The sequence below is a fragment of the Pongo abelii genome, chromosome 1 (genome assembly GCF_028885655.2).
Source record: "Pongo abelii isolate AG06213 chromosome 1, NHGRI_mPonAbe1-v2.0_pri, whole genome shotgun sequence".
NCBI classification, from domain to species: Eukaryota; Metazoa; Chordata; class Mammalia; order Primates; family Hominidae; genus Pongo; species Pongo abelii.
The window spans coordinates 34,876,853-34,900,520 of record NC_071985.2 but is presented as its reverse complement, the minus strand read 5'-3'; the positions used below and the strand labels follow the sequence as shown (position 1 = coordinate 34,900,520).

Genomic DNA, 23,668 nt, shown 5'->3' with positions numbered 1-23,668 from the left:
AGATTAGTGAACACTTATCGCAAAAGTAAATCTAGTGCAACGGTTATTATTCAACCTTTCACATGTACGATTTAGGATTCAACAATTCTTTTGTCAGATTATAAAGAAGGCAACTGTAAAAAACAGACAAAAGCAAGAGTTAGAAGAAAGTATTTGCTGGGCTGGGCATGGTGGCTCACACCTGTAATCCCAGCACTTTGGGAGGCTGAGGAGGGCAGATCACCTGATGTCAGAAATTGGAGACCAGCCTGGCCAATATAGTGAAACCCCATCTCTACTAAAAAATACAAAAGTTAGCCGGGCCTAGTGGCGCATGCCGGTAATCCCAGCTACTCAGGAGGTTGAGGCAGGAGAATTGCTTGAACCTGGGAAGCGGAGGTTGCAGTGAGCCGAGATCACGCCATTGCACTCCAGCCTGCACAACACAGTGAGACTCCGTCTCAAAAAAAAAAAAAAAGGATTTGCTGGGATAATCCACTTCTCTGTCATCAAACATTGTGTGAAAGCAAGATCTCAAAGACCCTCACGTATCTGAGGGTAAAGCTGTGTTACCACTGAATTTATCTTTATGACCTACATTAGAAATTCTATTGCACCTGTATGATTCAAGAATCACAAAAATGTTCACTGTATCAATCTCACTCATAATTAATCCTAAAATAAATTCAACAGCAAAAAAATTATTAATGCGAATCATTTTCACTATCATCTTCTATGCGATAGCAAGAAATGTAAAATGTGTATACTTTCAATAATAACAACAACAAAAAAAGGCCAGGTACAGTGGCTCACACCTATAATCCCAGCATTTTGGAAGGCCAAGGCGGGGGTGGGGAGGGGGTGGGGGTGGGAGAGATCACTTGGGGCCAGGAGTTCGAGACCAGCCTGGCAACATGATGAAACCCGTCACTACGAAAAATAAAAAAATTTGGCACAGGATGCTGGCATACACCTATGGTCTTAGCTACTCAGGAGGCTGAGGTGGAAGGATTGTTTGAGCCCCAGGAATTCAAGGTTGCAGTGAGCTATAATCACACCACTGCACTCTGGCCTGGGCAACAGAGCAAGACCTTGTCTTTAAAAAATTAATTAATTAGTTTTTTTAAAAAATATTAAGAGGATTTATAGTATATCAATTGTAAAGATACTACAAATATTAGTTATTAAGACTACAAGTTAGCTGGGCTTGGTGGCTCACACCTATAATCCCAGCACTTTGGGAGGCTGAGGCAGGAGGATCACTTGAGCCCAAGAGTTCGAGACCAGCCTGCGTAACCTAGTGATAACCTGTCTCTACAAAAAAATAAAAAATTAGCTAGGCATGGTAGCACATGCCTGTATTCCTAGCTACTCAGGAGGCTGAGGTAGGAGGATCTCAAGATCTTGTCTCAAAAAAATTAAAAAAATACAGAAATTATGCATATATTATGAAGGAGTATATAAAATTACAACTATGAAATTATGTCTACACATGAACATTAACGATTAGGTTGATGTCAAAGTAACTGTGGGTTTTGCCATTACTTTTAATAGCAAAAACTGTGATTACTTTTGCGCCAACCTATAAAAAACATCAAAAAATTTTTAAATAGCTGGTCATAGGTTTGTGGCTAAGTTTATACCAATTTTTTAAACATGCTGATACACCGAGAGAAAAAATGTCTAATATTTGTATTTACAAAATCTGTACTTGCTATGAAATATACCCACGTTTCTCAGTTACAAAAGAATCTGGTATGCTTCAAGTTTCTAAAAACAATTTCTGTTAAATATCTTTTCTAATTAGGACAACCTTGAGTTAGTAAACGAAGCACATCCAGTTTGATTTTTATCATTTCCTGATAACTTGAGCTCATTCCTGGAACATCAATGGTTCTTACTATATTCCCTAATTTAAAGATGGTACCTTTCACTGCTAGGGAAAATAATGGGTACCCCTGGTAGATACTAATGAGCAGAAGGGCTGCTGCAGATCAGGTCTAGGTAATGTTTTCCTTTTTGAGGAAGTGGTGATGAAGAGTGGATACAAGCACAAGCTCTGGATTCATGCCCAGATTTGACACTAGGCTCCATCATTCACTAGTATTTGCATGCCATGATGTTACATAGTAAACCAGTATTTATTTACTAGCTGTAGGATCTTCTGCAAGTTACTTAGCCTTTCTAAGCCCGAGTTGTCTCATCTATAATAGGCCAATGATAGTGCTTACTTCACAGGGTTGCCGTAAGGATCAAGAAAGATAATCCACTTCAAGTGCTGGACAAAGCACTTGCACATGGTAAGTACTATACTAACTAAATGCCAATTAATATCAGTCTCTCTCTGCTGGTCATCTAAGGTGTCATCAGGCTTACATCTTACCATCACCTATAACTACTTTTACTTTCTGTCTCTAACCACTTTTCCTCCAGTCCTCTTAGGCATCACTGAAGACCTAGGGCTCGTAAGAGTAGTTTGATAACCATCTATGACGGTGCTGTCCAAAAGAAATATAATGTGATCCATAAATGCAAGCCACCTATGTAATTGTCGATTCCCTTGTAGTCACATATAAAAGTAAATCAAGACAGGTGAAATTAATATTGACAACAGATTTATCTCAGTATACACAAAATATTATGTCAACATATAATAAATAAAAAATTATGAGATATTTTACTTTTTTTTTTTATAACAAGTCTTCAAGGTCGCGTGTGTATTTGACACTGACAGCAATATCCCAACTCAGACTAGCCACATTTCAAATGCCAAACAGCCACATGGGGCTAAAGGCTATGTTATTAGTTGCTGATTCTTTTCAAGATTATGACCACAGAAAAACATCTCCACTTTCGAAAACATCAAAATGCATTTATTAAACAAGCTGATGGATAGAAAAAAGGAAAGAATGAATGGAAGGAGGAAGAAACACATGTACTTGACCTACACAGACTTCTGAGCCTAACGTGGTGGTTAAGAACTTGGGCTGTGGAATCAGAGAGAACGGGTTCACGTGCCACTTATTCCACTTACTAGCTGTGAGAGCTGAGCAAATAACTTCTTTAATTCTCACATTCCTCAAGGATAAACTATAGATAAAAATAACATCTCTTTCATAATGTTGTTACAAGTTTAAAGGTTATAGCAGAAAGGGGGTTTCTATACATAAAGCTCTGCTGTATAAAAGGCCAAAGATAGGAGTGGGGAAAACTGACGAAGAGAATACTGAGCAAATTAGCTTGACATCAGTAAAGAGGCCATGGTGGAGAAAAGCTGTTCATATTATTTATATTCACAATGCCTGTTACGTGCCCAATTACACAAAACAATTTGAACAGAGGCAGCTATTAATAAAATAATTGCAATGGCATTTCTAAAGCTCTCAGTGGCTTACAACTCCCCAGCCTCCTTGCTTGCTTGCTTCTTGGCAGTATTCTAAGTAAGTGGGGGAGACAGAGGGCTGAAGGCCAGAATTTGCAGAACCAAGATTTTTCCGTAGTGTATATATTAATATTAACCACATTTTCTAGCCTCCATAAGCCAAATTGATATATCTGAATTTTTCTTTGAAGGATGAGATTCTCACAGTGTCTCAAATTTAAACTGAACATTACTCTTCAATGTACTATAAAGACATAAAATTAAACTAAATGCCTACTGCTCTTTAAACTTTTCTTGAAAATTGATTTTGTGAATAATTCCTGATATTTTGCTTTGAGTTTGCTCTTGTTATGTGCTACAAAACACAAAAGTCTAGCTATGTAAAAAATTAAAGTTAGTTCTGGTCTGCTAATGATGACTTTAAATGTTGAATCATTTTAATGATCCAAGTCACTACATGGTCTAAATTAGATGTTGAGTTTCTTAAAGACCACAAACATGTCTTCTCTATTCCAGGTACCTTCTAAACCAAGATTTCTCTGATAGGTATTCCATTTACTATTAGTGCCCTTCCATATTACAGGTGTTCCATAACATAGATTTTTTTTTAAAAGATTCTTACTAAAATGAATTTAGCTTTGAAACATTTTCATTTACTGCAGGACTTCTCAGAGCCTTTAATGTCAACACACACAGATTTCAAAGTACTGAGCTCAGTCACTATTATAGTTTTATCATCTACAAATGAGAAAAAATGCAAACCAAGAACCAAACAATAAGGAGATAGCCTAATTGCCCCATGGAAATAGGTGGTCTTTGCATTTCTGGCCTGATGTGCTGCTCACTGTGCATTTCTCTCTTCTATCAAAGCCAAAAAGATATTAATGTTGAATACATATATAGTAATTAATCTATCAGAATCCTCCAAACTAATTTATTCCAAAGGAATCATTTACTATTATTTGAGCTAATTTATTCCAAAGGAAGGAAGGGAAGAAGGAGGAGGAGGGAGGAGTGAGAAAGGGAATAAAGAAGAGGGAGGAGGGAAGAGGGGCAGAGGTAGGAAACCAGTTTGAATAACGACTAAATGTTAGTGCATATTCACGGGCAAAGCTAAAATTCCTAAACACATTCACAAAGATGAAGGGGCACAAAGTACACACTAACCTGGCACTCAGAAAACATGCCTCATTTTAGGAACAACCAAACAGCTGCTCAGCAGAAGCACTGCACAAATCATCCTCCCCAGCCTTTATTTTTAGACACTTCTTAAGTAAAACAATAATTTTCTAAAGAATATAATTAAGACTGGTAGATGTCATTTCATTATTTTGGAGTTTTAATTTGTTTCACATCAGTCCCATTTTTCCCCTCATAAATCACATAATTATATAATATTCCATAAGAAATTCCTTACCTTTGAATAAAATAATGTATATGATCTTTTAAAAATGTACTGATTTAAAAAGCACAATCCACCCAGGATGTTAGTCATTATAACCCACGGATTTAAACACACAGGGAGTCTAAAAGTCAGCCCCATTTTTCAAATGATAAATTGAAGACTTGCTTATGTGTCAAAAAAGGTGTACCTTCATCATTTAAAGCACATTTTACAAAATGTATAATGCAAAAGAATAGGCCTAATAGATCACAGTATTTCCTGGGCAGAAGGGAATGCTAATTGCCTCCTGGAGTCTTAAATGAAACCTAATTGCTGGCTTGAGCTGTCACCACTGACCCTAGAAACACCCTTCATAAACCTAATATGGCATAATCCTCCTTTATTATGGTTATTACAGCTCTTCAGTGGGACACATCTGCCACAAAAATAAACTCTGCAGCTTCTCCTCTAAATGGAGGTGTCACTTCTCCACCCCAGAGCAAGCAGCGCTGATGGCAGAAAGCACTCTGTACAAGTGGTACCACTTTGCAGCCTAGAGCTACTTCCCAACTGGGACTCACACACGTCCACAGATACTACTACAGAAACCATGAAGCTACTCCATGGTGATGGGGGAAAAGAGAAGACAAGGAGCACAAACAGCTATTTATTTATTTTTTTAAAAAATCCACCACCATAAAGCAAATGGGAAAAGCAGACGAAGAGTATCTAATACAAATCATGGGTTTGAGCTAGGAAATCCATGTGTAAATCCATTAGATTTACAAACAAAATTTCAGATATTGAACCCAAGAAATATTCCTTTCAATTTGTTTTGAAGTTTTTTTGGACACACTCTTAAAAAAATTACTTCAATTAAAAACATTTCTCTTACATCTATTACTCATCAATTCCCTAAACATTTATTGAACATGTACTCTGCATCAGATGCCATAAACCTAAGGATAAATAAATTACAAAATATGTCTCCAAAGGTGTGAAAATAAGCAAACAGTACAGTACTGTAGGAAGGCAGAGAAGATGACAATGATAATATAACTATTATTAGGGATATTGTTATCCCTAACAATAAAAAGGGAACATCAGATAAAACCTCCAAAAAGGACATAAAAATCATATAAACATTAAAGAATCAGAAAGAGATTATTATGTGATCAGATGTAAAAAAAAAAATCGCAGTGGGGGCAGGAAGTAACAGTAACAGCATAAATCAAAGCAACAAGGTTTCAACCCTGAGAAATGTTTGGAGAAGGTTCACAGGGAGCCAAGAGATATTTAGGGGAGAGGCCAGACAAAGCTAGGAAGTTAGGTGCGATCAAGAGCTATGCAGAGCCCTGACTGTGTTCACAGCTGATCTCACCTGCTCTTCCCTCCCACATCCCTGAATGTGAGAGATTGAGAGTTGAGGGGTTAGTTTCTTGATCTTGTCCAAATTTAGTGAAATGTGGAAGTCAACCAGGCCAATGATGGAATTAAATGTAAACTCCAAGAGGGCTTTCACAGGCCACAGGGTTCCAGTGACTTGGGTAACAGATGTTATTCTTAGCTCAACTGTTACATGATGGTGATTTACCTGTCCATTTCCTATCCAAAAGCCCATCAGAAAGCATTATTTAGAGAAAACCACTTTACATTGTTGTTAAACTCCTGATTGCTGCTCTTAAGAATATATACATATGTATTCATGGGAACATTTTTTCTCAATATTTGTATGATTCGCTTATTGTATTGTGCTGAGTGAGCTCCTGTGTGCTTCAGACAAAAATAAATGAGACTTTCTGTTTACATTTTAAAAAAAGAGCTATGCAGAGCCTTGAGTGCTCTGCTAGAGAGTGTGTACTTTAATCATAAGCAGTTTTTAAAATGAAATATTTTAGAAGGGAGAATGTAATAAACACACGTTTCCATCACTCAGCTTAGGAAACAAAACAGTATCACATGTCTGTCCTCACCTCCACCCTTGCTCACCATATCCTGTATTTTGTGTTTATTCTTCTGGTATTTCCTTATACCTTTACTACATACACACACATATATGCATGTATGTTATATGTACACACACATATGTATGCATGTATGTTATATATATAGTAAAAGTAAAAAGAAAATGTGTGTGCGCATGTGTGTGTGTGTAAACAATATATGGTCGCAAGAAAGATTTTAAGCAGGAGAGTGAAAATATCAGACATATCTTAGAAAAGACTCTAGCATAGAAGGTAGACTGGTGCCTGCACCAAGAGAGCGGACAGCTTACACAAACTGGTGCCACAACAGGTGTCTGTCATAGTGACGCAGGAGGGGCAGCCTCAGCCTCACAGGGCACTCTTGGGCAAGGGGCAGGCAGACCTGCATGGACAGTTACAGGCAGGGACATGGGGGAGTAAAGCAGTGGCAGTTCCCAGGCAGCTGACAGGCCAGTGAGGGGGTGAGGCAGGTTAACCAGGACACAGAGCACAGTGAGGTCAATGTCAAGGCCAGAATGGCAAGAGGGCCTGACCCAGAGAGAGATTAGGGAAGGCTGCCCAGAGAAAGCGGTATTGAAGGAGGGCTCGGACGGATGGTTTTGATAGGCAATGATGAGTGTTAGGATTTTTAGGCAAGGAAACAGCACAACATTAGGTAGAAAATGACTGGGCCCGTTCAGGAAACACCTGCAGTTTGGCATAACCCTGAGGAATAGTGGGACATAAATCTGAAGAAATCAGACGCCCGCCTGGGAATCATTTGTGGAGAACCTTAAGCATCAAGCTGAAGTATATACGTAATTCATGACAAATTCACTTTCATGACCATGAAATCTGCCTTAATCCCTTTGACTTAGGAGCTAAAATAATGGTGAGAGCCAAGCTTGTGATTTGGGGGGGAAATATCGATGATATCACTGCTGCTTATTATAGTTCTATAAGTAGAACAGGCTGTCTTGGATATGAGTGGGCTGGCAAATCTGCCTTGACATGATGTCATAGGGTCTCTCCATCTTTCTCTCACTGTAAAAACTAGTAACTTTGAGTTTGAATAATGGGGGATTCTGCCTTTTTCCTTTTCTATATGATACAAAAGACAATAATGCATAGGAAGGAAATTAAGCATATTCTAATCAGTAAATCCAAAACTGAAAGGTTTCGATCTTAACCCTGAGATGTTCCTCCTTCCTAACCCTTCAGTGATATTTATTCTCCCATGATCAACAACATTTCCTAGACTTAAAAATGAGAGGAAAAATTACCGTGTTTTTTAAGTATCCAAGTATAGCAAAACAATATTAAGAACCATAGTATGAGTAACTTCAGAAAATAGCTTAAAAATGGAATTTGTCTCCTCAAATGAACAAAGATAATAAGATATGTATAATACATACTGATATCTGTTTAATTTTTAAAAATTACATATAGTCATTAACAAGATGTAATTTTCCCAGAGCATAGTAATTATTTATCAAAGAATAAATAATAAATTACAAACTAGGCTGAGCTCTTATCCCTCAGGTCAGCATTTCAGAAATGCATTCATTCACTGATTCTATAACACTTTTTTTTTTTTTAGATGGAGTCTCGCTCTGTCTCCCAGGCTGGTGTGCAGTGGTGCCATCTTGGCTCACTGCAACCTCCGCCTCCTGGGTTCAAGTGATTCTCCTGAGTAGCTGGGACTACAGGCACATGCCACCACGCCCAGCTAATTTTTGTATTTTTAGTAGAGACGGGGGTTATTACTGTGTTGGCCAGGATGGTCTCGATCTCTTGACCTCATGATCCGCTTGCCTCAGCCTCCCAAAATCCTGGGATTACAGGTGTGAGCCACTGCGCCTGGCCACACTTTTTAAAAATAATCAACTCCAATTCATTATCTGCAAAATGGCAACATGATGATCATCATCACGGCTATGGCTACCCAACCTCCACATAAGATGAACTGAATAAGATCCCTACCAGAGAGGCTTGTAACTTAGTAGAGGAGATGGGAAGGTAAACAAGCATAATACAGTAAACTTACTAATGTTGGTAATTTCAAAGTGCTATGGGACTATAAAGAAAGGAATGGGCTGGGCACAGGGGCCCACGCCTGGAATCCCAATACTTTGGGAGGCCGAAGTAGGAGGATCGCTTGAGCCCAAGAGTTCAGGACCAGCCTGGATTTGAACATAGGGAGACGCCGTCTGTACAAAAATTTTTTAAAAATTAGCCAGGCAAGGTGGCTGGCACCTGTGGTCCCAGCTACTTGAGAGGCTGAGGTAGGAGGATCACTTAAATCCAGAAGGTCAAGTTACAGTGAGCCATGATCACCCCACTGCACTCCAGCCTTGGTGACAAGGCAAAACTCTGTCAAAGAAAGAAGGAAAAGAAGAAAAAGAAAGAGCAAGAAAAGAAAGGCTGGGCTCAGTGGCTCATGCCTGTAATCCCAACCCTTTGGGAGGCCAAGGTGGGAGGATCACCTGAGGTCAGGAGTTCGAGACCAGCCCGGCCAACACGGCAAAACTCCATCTCTACTAAAAATAAAAAAAAATTAGCCAGATGTGGTGGCTGTGTGCCTGTAATCCCAGCTACTCAGGAGGCTGAGGTAGGAGAATCGCTTGAACCTGGGAGGTGGAGGTTGCAGTGAGCCGAGATAGCACTGCTGCACTCCAGCCTGGGAGACAGAGCAAGACTCCATCTCAAAAAGAGAAAGAAAAAAAAGAAAGGAACGGAAGAAAGTGAAAGAGAGACAGAGAGAGAGAAAAAAGAGGAGGGAAGAGGAGGTGAGAGAGAAAAAAGAGGAGGGAAGGGGAGATGAGAGAGAAAAAAGAGGAGGGAAGGGGAGGTGAGAGAGAGAAAAGAAAGGAAAGGAAGGATTCAGTGGGGAGGAGCAGAGTGAAGGTAGAGCCTTAGTTGACCACAAAGAGGTTAAGCAGGCAGGAAGGGGTAAGACCACTCTGGGTCTGAATGTAACAAAGGAGAAGAGAATTAAACACCACTAAGTGTTAGGGGCACTAGCACAGATAGAGAGAAAGAGCAGCAGATGGGTATGACAAGATAGTCAGGAATCCATATCATAAGGGGAAAAACAAGTGAAAGACTTTAAATAGTACTCAAAAAAGTAAAATCTTCAAAAATTTGTGATCAAAAACCCTTTTTGCAGTGCTAAAAGAGTAAAAATAATTTTCTGCTGCTATAATAGAATATCGCAGATTAGGTAATTTATAAAGAGCAGAAGTTTATTTGGCTCACAGTTCTGGAGGCTGGAAAAGTCCAAAAGCATGGTGCTGGTATTTGGCCAGGGTCATCCTATGGTGCAAAGCTGGAAGGCAGAGGCAAGCACAGAACATGGAGAAAGGCACCAGGGGCCAGACTCCCTTTATCACAATCTACTCTTGAGATAACAAATCTGACATTAATCCCTTCATGAAGGCTCCTCCTAATCACCTCTTAAAGGTCCCACCTTTTAACACTGTTTACAATGGCAATCAAATTTTACCATGAGTTTTGGAGGGGACATTCAAACCACAGCAATGCTCTTGGAACAATCTCAAGAGGCCAGTAAGGATGGAGGGAAAGGAGCAAATGGAAAATACTTTTACAGACTCAAACTCGAAGGGACCTAATGACTGATGGGATTTGTTACTGGGGTTTGAGAAAGGGATTGAGGGTGCTAAGAATGACAAGTTGAAGAAAACGCCAAATGCCTGGCTTGAGCAGCTAACTCAATAGATAGCAATGTCACTGAGATAGGTAATTTGGAAGCAGCACATTTTGTGACAAGAAACCGGGGAGTTCAAGTTGGGACAGGTAGGATTTGGCATGTATAGCAGACACTCAGATGGATCTAAGCACCAGATAAACCCAACTGTTTGGTAGCAAGCAGAGAGGTCTGGACTAGAGATGATAGCCAAGGAGATCCAGTAACATGGAAACATCTAATTAGTGCTTTACATGAACCTGGCTAGGAATACAAGGCCATTAACCGAGCCTCTCTGCAGCTCTAAAGCAACCAGGAATGGAATCATTCAAACTGGTGCAGTGAAAAAGTGACCACCATACCAAGCCTGAGGAACAGGGGTGGGTGAACCAAGCAAGACTTCTTGGCTCAGTGCTTCTCAAAATGCAGTTGGTCAGGACCAAGAGCATCACCCAGGAGCTCTTTGGAAATGGAAATTCTCAGGCCTACCTTAAACGTGCTGAATCCAGAAACCAAGGTAGGCATGGGGAACGGCAACCTTTGTTTAACAAGCCCTGCAGGTGATGCTCACTGGAGGTTGACAATCTACTGCCTTGGCTAATGCCCCAATTACTTGAGGAATGTAGTGTGAACAAATTAACCCCCAGAGATGAATTTTCAAGGACACAAGGAAATTAAGTAGAAGTAAAGTACACATTTCATACGAAAATATGCATTAGGAACTTTGGCTAATTTTCAACTGTAAGTAATTTTCCCTGTGAACGCAAAACTTATAAGGCAAAGTAGATCAAGTCAGTAGCCCACATGGTATGGCTTCCTAACTTAGGAATACAGTTCAGCACTAAAATCTCAAAGAATCTAAATGTGAAGAGGATATTTTTCTACTTAGAGATGATGCTACATCATCAAAGGATCCCTTTCTCGTTTTCTCACCAGACTCCTCCCTATTGACCAACGTAAAGCATTTATGGGATGGCCAGCTAGGGTTACGGCTCTCTGGATATGCAGTAGTCCTCTGGGTCAAGCTAATTGACCAGGCTCAGGATGAAACTCTTGACCTGGGCCTAATTTAGCCCCTAAGGAAACTAAGCTAAATCAACCACATATCAAATTTTACATGTAAGGTTGATCTAAGAATGGCTATGAAATGTTTTTTCCAATTGCAAGGATCCTGAAGAAAATCAAACAAAAGCTTGAGGGGGAAGAAAAGTCAAGAAACACAGGACCAACAGGACAAAGGAAAGGAAAGTAAAACAATGTTAATATGTCATTTATAACCCAACTTAGAGCCAGAACTACCCTTATCACACAAAAAGGCACTTAATCACTATTACCTTTTACACAGCTACTTTGTGTCCTTCGTCCACAAGCATTGCATCATATCCTTTAATTCAGAATTATAAATAATTATAAGATTATTTATTTTCATAATCAGCATGCATGCAATATATGGCAAAGGCACTGCTGGTCTGGGCAAGATACATTTCCTCTCCCCTCCTGTTGCAAAAATCCAGGTCAGGCCTGCCTTTTCCTGGGCTCTCTCCCCAATTCCCCAAAGGGGTAGGATACCTTCATATGATCTCCAGGCCTGCACGCAATCCTGCAGAAAAGATTTAACCAATTCTTTGCCACCCTGTTTCAAGAACACACGCTGCATACCTGCCCTTTCTTCTAACATTGTTCTAACATTGTTCATTTCTTCTAACATTCCCTCCCGCTTTGAGGTTGATATGAAGATCAATGATTTAATGTTTGTCAAATACTCTAGGCTTCTCAGATGAAAGACAACATTAAAGTTCAAATAACCAGTGGCTGGCATTACAGTAGAGGTGTTGCAGTTTACTCTTTATATTTGGGCTTCAAAAAGGGAAATCAAGGCTGCAAAGATACAGCAGCTAGCTTTTGTACTCTTGTTAAAGGCAGACAGAGTTATCCTAACATTCTTTAATTAACTAGATTTCAACATTAGAAATACAAGGATCCTTATATAAAACACTGGACTGTCATTACAGTAAGAAGTATACAAGGAAAAGGATCTTGTTCTCTGCTCTTCTAATCTCTCAGTGGCTTTCCCTCCTCAAACTTCTCTACTGCCTGGTCCCCCACCTCTCAATTTCCTCTTGTAGGAGGAGCCACATGGCAGCTGCCAGAAAACATGTTCGTTTTGAGCCAATAGGCTGAAAAAAAAAAAAAAAAGTCAAAAATAAAGCTTTATGTGTATGTTGGCACACATGTGAATTCAGGCTGCTGAAAAAAATAACACACAAAGAGCACATTCATGGCCACATACAAGTCCTTGAACATATAAATAGCCATCCTTGACCTATTCTGTGTGAGGTACTGTTATACAGCATGACACTGAATTCTCCATACATACCCCGACAGGCCAAATGTTAGCAGATCCATTTTGCAGATGAAGAAACTGAGGCTCAGAAGGGCTATGACATTCATCCAACATCACACAGCTAAAAAATGACAGAGCTAGAATTCCAACCTAGCTATATTTCAAACTCCCAAACCTGGACCGCCTGCTCCAGCACACTGACAGCCAGGAAAAGCTACACAACTTGCCACACATACCCCTTGGACCACTCAATAAGCCCTCCATGCGATATATACAGAGGAAGCGTAAATTAAATCAATTTAAATCCGTAAGGGAAGATCCAAAAGCGTATTTTAACATCAACTTGAACCTCCTCCCTACCAAAGCTTTCGTGTTTGTTTTCCCTCATTCCTTAAATGGCTAATTAAGTATTTCATCTTATCTCTTTTTCATGCCTTATCTCTAACAAAGCTCACAGCACTGTTCTGAGGCTTAAAATTAATTTTTTAAAAACACAGCATTTGGTGACTAAGTAATGAAGCTCAAACGCAAGAATTTGATGAAATCCTTGTTCAAAAACGACAAGAATATGGAACCCAGGAGGGCTATAATATGCAATCAAAGGGTTGATGTTTGCTTCCCCGGAGCAAACTTAAACCTCTAATAAGGAAGGAAGGCACTGGAAAATAAAAAATCCTCATAGTTCTTGACACTTAGCCCATCCGTTCAGGGCAAGTAAGAATTATTCTAAAAATTCTGATTTTTCTCTGAATTCCTTATGGTGCTTCCCTATTAAAAGTCTAACTGTCCTTTCTATTACAGCTACAAGCATGACACAGTATGCACAAACCTGAATAACTCAAGTGTTAATAATAATTACATGTTTAAGCCAATGACGGAAACTGGGCAAATGCCTGGGATTAGTGGGAATGGGCTTCTCTTCAGCCATTTCTCTCATGCAGGTCCCTACACCTTCAGGAAAACTTCCGTGAAGGGGCTGTTCTTGAGATAAGAAAAGATGCTGGTAGAGGGGCTTGGACAAACACCCAAAGTTGTAGGAAGTCAGTGTGTTCTTCCCACTCTGATGTACTGGCCTGAGGTCACCAAAAGCTGGATGTCTGCCACCTCAGCCAGGACTCAGCCACTATGAACAATACTACAACACCACTGCAGTCCAGTGAAGAGACACCCTTGAAAGGCAAACCACGTACAGAATGCTACTGCATTGTAAGAAACTTTTCTAGGCAGGATTTGCTGAATCCTGGGCCATTAGGCTACAAAAATGTGCAAGATAGTGTTTTCTATTTTCATAAAGTTTCAGAGAAAAGAACGACTTTAGCACAACTGTGCTAAAGCAATAGTAATGACTTAAAAGCAGAGAAAAGTATAACAAACTTAGTGACATACAGATGAACTAATTTTGCACCTCATGGCCACCCATTCAGACTGGGCAAAAAGGGCATCATGCCATTCAGCTCCCACTCATTAAGGCTGTCATTTCTACGGCATAAGCTTCAACCCCATCACCAAAAAATTAGGTAACTTTATAATACAAGGTCCGTAATGCTGCGGTATTACCACACCTACGGCTGTCAAACAGCCTTTTTAAAAAAGGAATCATTGCTTGAATGTGGGGGACAAAAAAGAAGAAGAATCAATACCATTTTAATGAAACCGAGCATGGGCCAATTAAAATTTAGATGATCATACAACAGCCGCTTGTGGTAAAACAGCAGCAGGCATGGAGGTGTATCCAAAGAGGGAGGCCTTGGCTCCTCTGTAAGCTACTTGTGGTTCCCATAAGTGGCTAACGTGCTTCTAGATTAATTTCTGATATTGGGGGTAGAGAGAATGCTATCCCAGCAACACTGCACCAACATGGCCATAAATGCCCCTCGGGCCCCCAGATGGCTAGGGAAACTTTCTATCCTTCTTGTGTTCACTCTGCACTAGCTGTTTCCTCTGCCTGGAATACACCCTCCAGATGAGCATAACCTCCATCCTCTAAGAGCAGTGCACGCCTCACCAGGACCAAGCTCGCCTCAGATTCTCACAGAACCCCTCTTCCACACATTATCATTCTTCACCGGCCTTCAAGTTTCCTCCACTAGGCTGCAGACTCCTGCCCTGTGATCTCATTTAGCATCTTTCTATCCTCTGTTCCCAGCAGAGTAGAAGCTGGGTTTGTTGGATGAATGACTAAACTAATCCATTTCAAGAAGTTAACACATTGGTGGAAACTCTGTAACTGCCCGCACCTGCAGTTTAGAGATTCCTCACTTTCACAAAGAACCTGCGACAGCCAGTCCCTCGACTTAAGCAGAAACCCCACAATCTCTGAAATTGTAGGTGGGGATGAGAAGCTTGGAGAACAGGAACCGAAGGAAGTAAGAGGGAAAAGGAGGTAGGGGCAGCGTTACCTCACTGCTCTCTCCAAACGAAAAGGTGCAAACCCCATTTACAAGTATTCAAACCTGAGATCTGGGGGTCACGTGGGGAAGGAGAGGCTGTTAATACCTACAACTTTGAAAGTTTGGGGTGGAGACCTGATCTGAAATTGTTTGGCCACAGCTTTTTTCTACGAGCCAGCCCGACCACCCAAGTAGGAGACTCGACGCCCAGGAGTTTGGTGGCACCACTGGGGCCTAGTGAGAAGGCAGGAAAACTCCGCTCCCCTCAAGATTCCTTCCCGGTGGTGGTGGGGGGTGATTGGGGGCGTCGGGCAGCCGCATCCCCTCTACCGCTGCAGCGACCGCGACGTCGTTCGTCTTTCATCCTCTAGCCCCCAAGGTCTAGGTATCTCCAGTTGCCCTTCCGAGGCCCTCTCTCGTTCCCAAAACGCTGAAGGGAATGGAGACAAGGGACCAGGGTGTGGGTTTAACCACAAACTCCCCAGACGGCGCTCACCTTCCAGCTGGCTCCCGGGACAAGCTTTGCGCCTCACCGCGGGCAGCTCCCACCGCGAGATAACACCCCTGCGGCCCCGCCACCCGGCGCCCCCGGCTGCCCTGCCAGGCGTCCCGGGCCGCCAATCGCAAGTTGGCGTTGCCAGCGTCTGCCCAAGTCATCTGCAGGGCGCCCGGAGCGCCGAGGCGGCCTCCAACCTCGGGCCCGACTCCCGGCTTGGACGGGGCTTACCTGCTTACATGGCCCCCGTGGCGCCCCGGAGTCCCGCGCGGAAAGGCTGTCCTTCGCGGCGGCGGAGCCCCGATTCCCCACGGAATTGATTCCAGTGACTGGCGGAGGAGGGGCGAAGGGAAGGAGCCGCAGGAGGCGCAAGGGGAGGGAGGTTTCCGCCGCGATCCCGGCGCGAGAGTCGGAGCAGAGGCGCACCAGGGGAGAAAAGGAGAAAAACCTAAGCACGGGGCTGTCCCGCCCGAGGAGGCCGGGGAGGATGGCTCAGCTGGGAGGGGAAGGAGCGCCAGTGACCACTTGATGTCTGTCTAGGGCTCCCCGAGGACCTGAACCAGGAGAGCAGGCGGCTGAGCCCGGAGGAGCACAGCAACCTGCCCCCGAGTCTGCGCCCGCTGCGCTCACTCCGCGGAGAAAAAGTTGGAAAGAACTTTGAGGGGCCGGGAAAGCCAGAGCGGCAGGAAATGCGAGCGGCCGGGAGAGGAGGGAGGAAGGGGCCGTGCGAGTGGGAGGCGACGGAGCAGGCGCCGGCGGCCACGGCTCCCCCACCCAAGAGCCGGGCTCGGCGGCGCTGGGGGCCGGGAGGCGGAGGGAGCGCGGGGCGCGCGGCCGGGGGCGGGGAGGAATGCGGCCCGGGAGGGCGCGCGCCGGGGGCGCCGCGGGCGCGCGCTGAAACGTGGAGCCCCAGCTCCCGAGCTCCCGAGCTGGAGGCGCGCCGTCCTTGGGGACGTCACAGCGCTGGAATCCGAGGAATGCCGGGCAGCAGGAGCTCCTTCTGCAGGCCCGGAGAAGTCGCACACTTTTAACGGGGTAGTTTTGGAAAATGTTTTAAAAGGTGGGGGCCGAGGACGGAGGACAGGATGAAACTCCCTGGAGTAAGAGACGTGGAAGTGGAGAGGGCAAGGCGACCGCAGCCACCCCAACCCTGGGCTGCTCCAGCCGCTGGGGAGAAAGAGTCAAGGAAAGGAAGAGCCCACCTAGACTTCCGAGGACCGCAGAGACGGGGCGGCGGCAGGAACTTGCCCACCCCGACCTACATTCAGGATAGTCCACCTTATATTGGGGAACCCTCCAAGCAGGACGTTTCATGCAGCCACTCCACAAGGGAAAACAGACCAGGAGAAAGTAAGGTGGCCTCACCAAGTAGGCAATCTCAGAGATCTCTCCCTAGAACCTCTGGGTACTGGACCCGGTGTCTTAGCCTTCTCTCCCTGCCCCCTCCTGCCCCGTAGGAATGATAAAAAGCAGCCTGTGTGTTGAGAGTTGGAAAATGTCGTTTTCCCGGTTTGTTCCATGCCACAGAATCGCCCCACCCTGCTTGGGTAGGCACTGGGAGGGAACTTCCTTAGCACTTTCGGAGGTGGAGTTAATGAGACGCAGCTGGTATGATGGAAAAAGCTCGGAGCCAGGCGACTGAACCTGGGTTTTAGGCCCTGCCCGATTGGATAACTGAGGAGTATCCCAGCCCCTGAGATCCTAGGTTTCTGTTGCTGCAAAATTAAAGAATTTGTCTAGATTTCTGTGGTCCTTTGCATTGCTACAAACATGTCTTGGGATTTATCTCGGTAAGATTCCAGTCCTTTGTTGAAAAGGGACCTTGAAGTCGTTGTCACATAATGCATTGTCCCAAATCACTTCAGTGTCCGGCAACTCATGCAAAAATTCCTGGCCTCTTGGGGAAGAAAACTGGAAACCAAAAAGCGCGGTGGCTCACACTTGTAATCCCAGCACTTTGGGAAGCCAAGGCGGGCGGAATGGCTGAGCTCAGAAGTTCGATACCCGGGCAACACGGTGAAACCCCGTCTCCACTAAAATTCAAAAAATTTTTCGGGCATGGCGGCGTGCGCCTGTAATCCCAGCTACTCGGGGGCTGAGGCAGGATAATTGCTTGAACCTGGGAGGCGGAGGTTGCAGTGAGCCGAGATCGCGCCACTGCACTCCAGCCTGGGCTACAGGGCCAGACTCCATCTCAAAAAAATAAAATAAAATAAATAAATCCGTAGTGACTCTGATTTTCTTCGAGCATCTGCCAATCTCTAGAACTGTAAAGAATTAGAGAAAACGCCGAGTGCAATGCAAAAGTGATGGAAAGAAAAGGTTGAAGGGAAATCAACTTTCTCACATTTTAAAGGAAATAGCTGTACAGACGTGCTGGGTTTCCAAAGAAAACGTTAGGCAGTGCCTGACTGTGTTCCAGAAAGTGTGGAAAGCACTCCCCCATTCCTAGATGAGGAAAGTGAGGCATGAAGAAATTACCTGTCTCACTGAGGGTCATACAACTAGGAAGATATGATCAGGGCCCTAGTCTGTCAGGCCTAAAGAGCATGCTCTTCATCTCTTTGAAATTGGACCCAAACAGGATTAGGATTAAAGATAAGAAAATGCCTTCAGGCTCTCAATGTAAAACTCTGGCTTTTGCTCTTTCCTGGGAGATGGGAGGCCTCTTGCTTGGTGTCTTTTCTAGTGAAAAGACACTAGGAAATATATTGTGTTGCTCCAACATCACTGTGCTACCAAACTGAGCACAGCACCCTGAGGCTGTTGTGGCATAAAAGAAGCAGCAAAGGACTTGTTGTCCTTCTTGGGCAGACACAAGGGTTCCAGTTCTGCCTCTGACCAGCCTTGGGACCCTGATCAAGCCACTTCACCTCTAGGCCTGAATTTATTTTCTAAGTGGAGTGTGGCAAAGAGGGCAGAGCTTGGTTGGAATAGTTCATCTCTGAGGTCTTTCCCAGGACTAAACTTGCGTCAAAGTACACTTCTCCAGATAGATGGCATGCCTATGGAGGAAGCTAAGCAATAAAGCCAGTGGATAAAGCCAGTGTCTGGGGACAGGACTGTTTTCACACCGCCTTCAGATGAAAATCAATGTTGAGACTCCAATGAATGTGGCTGAGTGTTCAATGACTTTACTTAAAAGCTTTACTTAAAAGCTAAGATTTAGCACTAACCCTGCGGACGCATTTTAAAAATTTAGATAATTTTACTTACAGAAAGACAGTCTGGGCAACATGGCGAAACCCCAACTCTACACAAAATGCAAAAATTAGTCAGGCATGGTAGCTCGAGGCTTGTAGTCCCAGCTACTAGAGAGGCTGAGGTGGGAGGATTGCATGAACCCGGGAGGCCGAGGCTGCAGTAAGCTGAGATCACACCACTGCACTCCAGCCTGGGTGACAGAGTGAGATCCTCTCTTGAAAAAGAAAAAAATATGCGTTATTAACTTAAAAGCCTATAAAGTGTATCTGACCAGCCATATTTCTTTTTCTTTAGAATAGATCACAGAAAGGCAATACAAATAAGAATATTTTCTAAGGCCGGGCGCGCTGGTGGCTCACACCTATAATCCCAGCGCTTTGGGAGGCCGAGGCGGGTGGATCACAAGGTCAGGAGATCGAGACCACGGTGAAACCCCGTCTCTACTAAAAATACAAAAATTAGCCAGGCGTGGTGGTGGGCACCTGCAGTCCCATCTACTCGGGAGGCTGAGGCAGGAGAATGGCGTGAACCTGGGAGGTGGAGCTTGCAGTGAGCCAAGATCACACCACTACACTCCAGCCTGGGCTACAATGCGACACTCCGTCTCAAAAAAAAAAAAAAAAAAAAGAATATTTTCTAAATAGAAAGTACAGCTTGAAGTGACAAAAACCTTTCATTCTCAGGATAAATATATAAAAGCTAGTCTCAAGCTTCTTTCAAAGAAGAAAAAAGAAACCCATTTCCTAAATCTATGTCACACTCAAGTCTCCTTATACCACATCAGGGTGAAAAGGAATTTGACTCATGGAATAGGTCCTGAACACATCACTACATGTTTGCTTTAAAGCTTTGCAATTGTAAGAACTTATCAATATTACATTTCTCAAAGCAATTATCAACTTCTTATAAGCCCAATTCAAACTACAAATACAAAGAAGAATCCCGTGGGCTTCCACGATTCCTCCCAGCCCCAATGTGTTCCTCTCATTAATGCATTCATTTTACACCTTCAAAGATGCTGAAGCCACTGAAAGCAGAACAAGTTCCCCAAATCAAAGCCAACTGGAAAGTAAGCCTGCTTTGTTAAGAAAACTCTGATGATCTCTAGGGGCCTTTTACAAATTTTTAAGTTTTATATATACATGTATGTATATATTCCAGCTTAATTCCAATTCCTAAAAGGATGTTTGGCAACTTGGAGTAATGGAGAGAAGTGGGAAGCTTTTTCAAATATACAACCCCTCTGAATCCTCTGCTTTTGTATCTTATGCCCTGGGTCTAGGGTAGAGATGGGTTATGGTGGGAGTTGGGAGGAGTGTAGTATTTTTAGACAGTGTTTTACGAAGACACAATTCACATTCAATAAAAAGCACAACTCTTAAGTGTAGATGCAGCTTGAAGACATTTTCATATGTATACATGCATGGGGCCACCACCCAGGTCAAGATATAGAAAACGTCCATCTCCTCAGGAAATTCCCTTGTGTGACTTTTTAGTCAGTATCACCCTTCTACCACCATAGATTTGTTTTGCTGGTTATTAAACTTCACATAAATGGAATCATATTGTGTGTGTGTGTGTGTGTGTGTGTGTGTGATACATATAAATTTGGAGGAGGAGGAAACACCAGAGCTCCTCCTCTCTACACATGTGAGGACACGATGAGAAGCCTGCAAGCCAAGGAGAGAGATCTCATCAGAAACCAACCCTGACAGCACCTAATCTTGGACTTTCAGCCTCCAGAACTGTGAGAAAATTAATTTCTGTTGTGTAAGCTACATAGCCTGTGGTATTTTGTTACTGTTTTGTTATTGCAGCTCAGTCAGACTAATACGCCGAGGTAAGTGGTTGCGGGGTGTGTGTGTGTGTGTGTGTGTGTTTGCTTTAACATGGAAATAAACTTGAGACTTCAAGTGCCCTGTATTTATATGTGTACCAGGCCATGCAGTACCTAAGTACATGATAGAGCCAAGATTCAAACCTGGACCTTTCTCATTCCAGTTTGTGTTCTTTCTATTCCACCTTGTTGCTGTACAGATTATTCAGCACTGCTGTATGTCAGGAATAGCATTAGGAGGTAGCAGAAAGTATATGGTGAAAACAGAAAATAAAAGCATTAGCAGGATAGTGTGTGTGTTTAAAATTCTCCATCACCAAAGTTTACCAGGGGACAACTGGTACTTCGCTGATATCAAATTGGGCTAATGGGAAAAGACATGTCTAGGGTACGTGTCTCCAGTTGTTTTAAATCCTTTTTTCACGTTCTTCTGAGTGCAGCCATTACAAAGGGGAATGGAAGCTGCTACTGTAAGATCAGAGAACAAGTCCTTTCGAAGGACTTTGATACCTAGGTACTATTTATTTTGTTAGTTTCCAAGATTCCTATGAGTTAATGTCCTCACCTATTAGCCACGTGGAGTCCAAGAAGCGGCAGGTTAGGTGAAGGGTCCTTCTAGCACACAGGAGGCTGCCCCTAGCTGGCCTGAAGTCACATTTTCTTGACTTTCTCAGAGTGTGGAATAGTTTTTGTTCGTGACATCAATCTCCAAAAGTCAGAAATACCCTAATCTCTAAGCATAGTTAGTTATTAATTTCTCATTCATGAACTGAGCTAAACTGTTCTTCGTGCTGTTTATCTCTCTACCTGGGCCAACTCCTAGGAAGGTACACAGCTATAGAATTCACTGTGACTGGCCAAGGAGCCATGAACACCTTCACTGAGTTGAAGCAGGTAAATGATATCTGTAATTAGCCCCATTTAGTACTCTCCAAAATATCTACTTGCTGCCATTTTGTGGCATGATAGTGAGAATAGATGTCAGGTGAAATCATTGTTCATAGGAGATAAAGTGATGATGTTGTAAGAAGTCAAGTCAGCCAGGACATTTCTGACTTAAGTAGTCAGCAGATACCCCGCCTCCAATATGTACATTTTTTTTAGTCCTTTCCCACCAAACTTGGAAGAAAATTATTTGAAGCTGGGAGTCTTTCCCTTCTCATAATGATGATGTTTAGATCAAAGGGGCCAGTCCAGATGTAGCCCTCTTGCTGACACTGTCTCTGGTAATATTTGTAGCTGCACTGACTTTCTGAAACTGTATCTTATTTGAAGGAAAAGCCTGAGAGAGCCGAATTTAAGTCTTTTTTTTTTTCTTTTGAGACAGAGTCTCACTCTGTCACCAGGCCAGAGTGCAGTGGCGCGATCTCGGCTCACTGCAACTTCTGCCTCTGGGGTTCAAGCAATTCTCCCGCCTCAGCCTCTCGAGTAGCTGGGACTACAGGCACCTGCCACCACACCAGGCTAATTTTTTGTATTTTTAGTAGAGATGGGGTTTCACCGTGTTAGCCAGGATGGTCTCCATCTCCTGACCTCGTGATCCACCGGCCTTGGCCTCCCAAAGTGCTGGGATTACAGGCATGAGCCACCACACCCGGCCAGATTTAAGTCTTATGGGCCACTGACTCTTCTCTTTATAGTAGTCCTAGATGCCAAATTTAAATAAAGCCCTAAATAGGTGGCAATTCATTCATTTGTCTTTTATATCCCTAGTTCTGGGCTTTTAAAAAAAATTTTATGCGTGGACTATGAGATTTAATGTTTTTTTTTAATGTACTTTAAACACCTAGATAAAGCTGTCAACAAATAATAATGCAAACCAGATTCATGAAGATGAAACCTGGATAGGCTTCCAGACTGGTTACAAATTCAGAGGTGTCTGGAAAGTCAAATAAGAACAGGGATGCATTTGTTTCCGATATCAGCAGCTGTGACCAGAACACCTCTCTGAGAGGTACGGGACCTGAAAGGAATCTTCTGCTGTGATTAGTGACAAGGAACAACCTTCACTGGGGGAGGAAGGATCGAGTTGTGTTTGGGATGCCTTTCTAAAGAACATGGCCACCCCAGCCTGAAGGGGTGAGATAGGGTTACCCACGGGGTATGGGCAGGGTTGTGTAAGAGAATCCAACAGCGCTAAATCAAAACCTCCCCCAAGACCGGCTGCTTCCTGGCTGCCTCCCCTAGAATGAGGGGGTGACTCAGAGTGTGACTGACTCTGGTACTTCAAACATGTCTGAGTAACTCCCACAGACCTGGACAAGGGCAATTAGAGGACTGGTTTGGAATGACCACTGAGGATTGAAAGATACTTCCTGTGGCCAGTAGAGAAAAGGCAAATTGTCTGGGAAACTCAGTTTTAAGATGTCTTCTGCCTCAACTGTGAGGCAGATGTGTCTTCTAAAATAATAAATCTTAGAAGCCAGAAAAAGCAGATTAACATATGAAAGCAAACGCTGGACTTCACTCCATGATGGACACCTCTGATTTCATGTGACGTGCAAGACAAAAATTTTCAGATGGTGAAAGAGGAACTGACTTTTTTTTTTTTTTGAAATGGAGTCTTGCTCTGTTGCCCAGGCTGGAGTGCAGTGGTGCAATCTCGGCTCACTGCAGCCTCTGCTTCCCAGCTTCTAGCAATTCTCCTGCCTCAGCCTCCCAAGTAGCTGGGATTACAGGTGTGCACCACCACGCCTGGCTAATTTTCGTATTTTTAGTAGAGACTGGGTTTCACCATATTGGCCAGGCTGGTCTCAAACTCCTGAGCTCAAGTGATCCACTTGGCTCGGACCCCCAAAATGCTGGGATTGCAGTACGTGCCACCGCACCCAACCCAACAAATATTTATTAAATGAAAAAATAAAATTTTTATTATTTTTATTAGAGTCTCTTCTCACATAAAAATAACTGCCAGTTATTTTCCTGTGCTCCAAATTCTACATCTATTCTTTTATTTAATCTTTATAACAACCCTAGGAGATA

At 43.1% G+C, this 23,668-nt stretch overlaps 1 protein-coding gene across 2 annotated transcripts in view; it reads right to left on the bottom strand.

Moving 5' to 3' along the window:
- PTPN14 (protein tyrosine phosphatase non-receptor type 14) overlaps positions 1 to 17,188 on the bottom strand; it is a 205,532-nt gene extending 188,344 nt beyond the window's left edge. The window contains exon 1 of one of the 2 annotated variants that reach the window (XM_054520476.2): positions 17,011 to 17,188. The gene's annotated coding sequence lies outside the window, so the exon portion shown is untranslated. Of the gene's footprint in view, positions 1 to 15,876; positions 16,566 to 17,010 lie in introns of those variants that run through there. The other variant, XM_054520472.2, reaches the window with a different exon arrangement.
- Between the last annotated feature and the right edge of the window lie 6,480 nt (positions 17,189 to 23,668).